We start from the raw sequence: 5,305 nt of genomic DNA, 5'->3' as shown, positions 1-5,305 counted from the left end.
TTTTTTTTCTCTATCGATGTTCTACGAACAAGAATCTCTTTTTTTCCGAATTAAATGGAGAATCCAGGATCTTTTATGTTTTTTACCTTACTATTTTGCTAGATACAAAACAATAAAATAAATAATATATATACAAAAAATACAAAAAATACAGATTTTGATGAAATTCCATTTTTTGTGGTACTTTAGTTGATTTTACTCTGTTTATCCTGTAGTTTAATTCAGTTTTAATTTCGATGTATTCTGTAATGTAAATACAATGAAATTAATTGTGTAAAATGAAATTTCAATAAAAAAAAGGAGTCTTCATGTCCCGTTATCGAGGACCTCGTTTAAAAAAAATACGCCGTTTGGGAGCTTTACCAGGACTCACTAGAAAAACACCTAAATCCGGAAGTAATCTTAAAAAAAAATTCAATTCTGGGAAAAAGGAGCAATATCGTATTCGTCTTCAAGAAAAACAGAAATTGCGTTTTCATTATGGTCTGACAGAACGACAATTACTTAGATATGTACATATCGCTGGAAAAGCAAAAAGGTCAACAGGCCAGGTTTTACTACAATTACTTGAAATGCGTTTGGATAATATCCTTTTTCGATTGGGTATGGCTTCAACCATTCCTGGGGCCCGCCAATTAGTCAACCATAGACATATTTTAGTTAATGGCCGTATAGTCAATATACCAAGTTTTCGTTGCAAACCCCGAGATATTATTACTACGAAAGATAACCAAAGATCAAAAGGTCTGGTTCAAAATTATATTGCTTCATCGGACCCGGGGAAATTGCCAAGCCATTTGACGATTGACACATTGGAATATAAAGGACTAGTAAATAAAATCCTAGATAGGAAGTGGGTCGGTCTCAAAATAAATGAGTTGTTAGTTGTAGAATATTACTCTCGTCAGACTTGAACTTAATGAAAAAAGGAAAGGTTCATAGAATTTTCTTCCCCTTCCCCTTTCCCCGAACTAAATAGCCCTAAGACCATTACCATTAATTCGTATTTTCCCATCAACTAGCTAAAATTGATTAACCCTAGGATTAGGATCCTTTTTGCTTTTTTCCTCTATGTTTACATACCACAGTAATTTGCTATAGAGAATTTTTAATTTCTATTAAATAAAAATAAGATAATATAAGATATTATTACTGGAATAAATTGCTATTTGATTTGATACATTGTGATCCTTAACGTTGATGAATTAAGAAAAACGGAAAGAGAGGGATTCGAACCCTCGGTAAACAAAAGTCTACATAGCAGTTCCAATGCTACGCCTTGAACCGCTCGGCCATCTTTCCTACATAACTTATTATGGAAAATAAACTGAGTGAATAGCGAGTTTTCTTATTCCTGCAGTACAGGTACAACCGCAACCGCTCGGGGGTTCCCTAGTTCTATTGGAAAAATTCCTTTTGATCTAGGTGGAAGGATACAGGATTTTTTACTAGAAATTGCGCTCGCTATAAAATAAAAGTTTTAATTTAGGTTTTCCCGCAACTAAAGAAAAAGAGAATGCAAGAATTCTTCTTATTGCATAATAAAATAAAGAAACCTTAGAATTCCGTTTGCATAAGATACGCTACACCATTGAAATCAAAAATAGAGTATGAGACAATTAATAACTTTGAAAACACGAAATAGTTGATGACATAAGTTGTTGTTCAGAAATAGGAAAGTGGAATGAAATCCAGTCTTAGTCAAATATTGCATATCTCTTCGTGTCCAAGCAGAAGGAAAAGGATACAATTTGAGCTGAGCGGAAAATCCATATCTCTCTTATCCATTTAAAACATATGGATTTAGAGCATATGGATCAATCTATTTATAATTATAAGAATCGAATGTGTTTGTTTTTATGTTATTTTGTGAAGGAATGAAAACAATTCTATATAGAATGGCTTGGGAATTATGCCTAGATCCCGTGTAAATGGAAATTTCATTGATAAGACCTTCTCAATTATAGCCAATATTTTATTGCGAATAATTCCGACAACCTCAGGAGAAAAAAAGGCATTTACTTATTATAGAGATGGTGCGATTTGACTCTTTTTTTTTTTGCTTTTTTTTAGACCTACCTATACCTCAGTCTTAGGAAAAAGAAAAGGGGTTGGCATAGAGAGAACCAAATTTGTAAAGCAAGCAAACCCACGCTTCGGGAAGGTGAGGCGAACTAACAATTCCTTCCGTCGTGTATCCTCGATTGATGCGGCTTCAGATACTTCAATTGTAGATTTGAGTATTGAGCGAAAGGTTACACCTACAGGATATGGTATGGTATGGATTACAGGCCACTCTATTAGTATCCGTAGGCAGCATAGGGGAGAAAAGCACTACACCTAGAAATAGGAATCAACAAGAGAAAAACTTTGGTAGAAATTACCCCTTTCCTGATCGGTATCAGGGCTGGGAAGAATGGTTGGGATAACAAACAACCATCAGGTTTGTACTTTGGATACCCCTATAACCATCAAAGATCGTTGAAGTAGCTAATTCCTCTAAATAGGAGGCGTTGAGAACAAAGAAATTATTGGAGCTATCGTTTTCCTCTAGCATTAATAGAATTCATTGGTGTTAAGAAAAACCTCTTGTGGGAAGGTTGGCTAGAGATTTCTTGGAAAAATACCAGCCCCTTTCGGTTCATAATGAGACGGGACTAATTCTATTTTGATTCTATAGATTAAGATTATTTCGCTTAGTACTATTATGTACAGAAGGGAGGAGCCGTATGAGATGAAAACCTCATGTACGGTTTTGGAACGGAGATTTTTTGAATAGAATGAACGACCGTAACGGATGTTGGCTCAATCCGAAGGAAATTATGCGGAAGCTTTGCAAAATTATTATGAAGCTACGCGACTAGAAATCGATCCCTATGATCGAAGTTATATACTCTATAACATAGGCCTTATACACACAAGCAATGGAGAGCATACAAAGGCTTTGGAATATTATTTCCGGGCACTAGAACGAAACCCCTTCTTACCGCAAGCTTTTAATAATATGGCCGTGATCTGTCATTACGTGCGACTATCTCCACTATAGAAAGACAAAAAAAGAGAGGATCAAATTTTCTAGTAAATACTGGAAAAAAGGGCTTTCTACATAGGGATCGTAAAAACAACGATTTTTCCCTATCAGCTGTAGGAAGGAAGGACACTTCACGAGAATCAAAAAACGAAGAAAGTATGGCCTATACTACTACTCTATGGATAAAGTTTCTCAAATTGATAGAGAAAGCACCGTAAAGATCAATTAGTGAGCGACTGGGTCGATACAACTAAAAAAAACTGCTTACTTATCCCATGATATGGGGCAAAATTTAGGAATCCGCTTATGTAATAGAGCCGATCCACTAAGGGATTAAGCAGCGGTGTAGTATCAGATCCCAAAGATAGTAAGTTCTTTTTTCTTTCTTATGGAAAAAAGTCTTTTTCAAGGATTCTATAGAGATTTCATATATGAAACCGGGATAGTTACCTTTCAGAAAATTTGAACGAAGGCTCTATATCTATCTATGCTTCATTCTTCTGAAGGTGGGAAAAAAGATCAAACTAATTATTGAGAAAAATTAGGGTTTGAAACTTAGGTAATTAATTTCTTCTGCTTAACACAAGAACAAATTGGATCGATTTTTGATAAATCGAATTCAGTTAAGATAGGGGAAATTAAGATAGCAATTTCTGAGCCGTATGAGGTAGGAAACTCTCAAGTACGGTTCTAAGGGAAGGAACTGCCTATTCCGACCGAGGAGAACAGGCCATTCTAGAGGGTGATTCGGAAATTGCGGAAGCTTGGTTTGATCAAGCTGCTGAATATTGGAAACAAGCTATAGCGCTTACTCCGGGAAATTATATTGAAGCACAAAACTGGTTGAAGATTACGAAGCGCTTTGAATTTGAATAAGACCATGCTCCTTTTTTTTCCTAAAATGGATGGTTTGGTTGTTGATCCATTAATCAAATAAATTAGGTCGTAAGATCGAATCAAGAATTTCATTATATCCATTTCTTATACCTTCTATTTTATAAGATATTTCATAAGAATAAACCATAGGGATAGGGTCTAGAATAGAAGTAATAAAGTGAATAAAAAAAAGGGGGCCAATCTAAATATTGCTAATATATTAGAACCATCTTATTAATAATTCTAATGAGTTATCTTGGAATTTAGAATCAAATAAAAAATAAAAAACCCTATATTATGCTCAAGGAAAGTAGATATAGATAGGAGCTTATGCCCTAAAAAAAAATACACTAGTTTCTTAAATTTAAAATAAAAAAGATTTTTTCTTACGCCGAGAAATATTTGTTTTTTCAAGATAAACAATGTCCGTTAGGCACCTAACCTTTATGTCATAATAGATCCGAACACTTGCCTCGGATTGACTTTAATATATAATTGCTCCAGTGAATAACTAAAAAAAAAGAAGGGTGGTAGTATAGTAAAGAAAAGAACTAATCACAATATCTATCTTTCAAAATCTATCTTTCAAAATCTATCTTTCAAAGATTCACTAAAAAAAAAGACAGTTGGCGGGTCTCTTTGTATGTCTTGTCCGGAAAGAGGAGGAGTTAATGATTATTCGTTCGCCGGAACCAGAAGTAAAAATTGTTGTGGATAGGGATCCTGTAAAAACATCTTTTGAGGAATGGGCGAGACCCGGCCATTTCTCAAGAACACTAGCTAAGGGCCCTGATACTACCACTTGGATCTGGAACCTACATGCTGATGCTCACGATTTCGATAGTCATACTGGTGATTTGGAGGAGATTTCTAGAAAAGTTTTTAGTGCTCATTTCGGGCAACTTTCCATTATCTTTCTTTGGTTGAGTGGCATGTACTTTCATGGTGCCCGTTTTTCCAATTATGAAGCATGGCTAAGTGATCCTACTCACATTGGACCCAGTGCTCAGGTAGTTTGGCCTATAGTAGGGCAAGAAATATTGAATGGTGATGTAGGTGGGGGTTTCCGAGGAATCCAAATAACCTCTGGTTTTTTTCAGCTTTGGCGAGCATCTGGAATAACTAGTGAATTACAACTCTATTGTACTGCAATTGGTGCATTGGTTTTTGCAGCGTTAATGCTTTTTGCTGGTTGGTTCCATTATCACAAAGCCGCTCCCAAATTGGCCTGGTTCCAAGATGTAGAATCCATGTTGAATCACCACTTAGCGGGATTATTAGGACTTGGGTCTCTTTCTTGGGCGGGACACCAAATTCATGTATCTTTACCAATTAACCAATTTCTTGACGCTGGGGTGGATCCTAAAGAGATACCACTTCCTCATGAATTTATCTTGA

At 35.5% G+C, this 5,305-nt stretch overlaps 1 non-coding gene across 1 annotated transcript; it reads right to left on the bottom strand.

The window, feature by feature from the left end:
• Positions 1 to 1,215: 1,215 nt before the first annotated feature.
• Positions 1,216 to 1,302, bottom strand: TRNAS-GGA. Its single transcript has one exon. It is a non-coding gene; the product is annotated as a tRNA-Ser (tRNA).
• Positions 1,303 to 5,305: the final 4,003 nt, after the last annotated feature.

The sequence above is a fragment of the Hordeum vulgare genome, unplaced genomic scaffold (assembly GCF_904849725.1).
Source record: "Hordeum vulgare subsp. vulgare unplaced genomic scaffold, MorexV3_pseudomolecules_assembly, whole genome shotgun sequence".
NCBI lineage: Eukaryota > Viridiplantae > Streptophyta > Magnoliopsida > Poales > Poaceae > Hordeum > Hordeum vulgare.
Note: the sequence above shows the minus strand (reverse complement) of the source record. Positions and strands in the feature narration are given on the sequence as shown.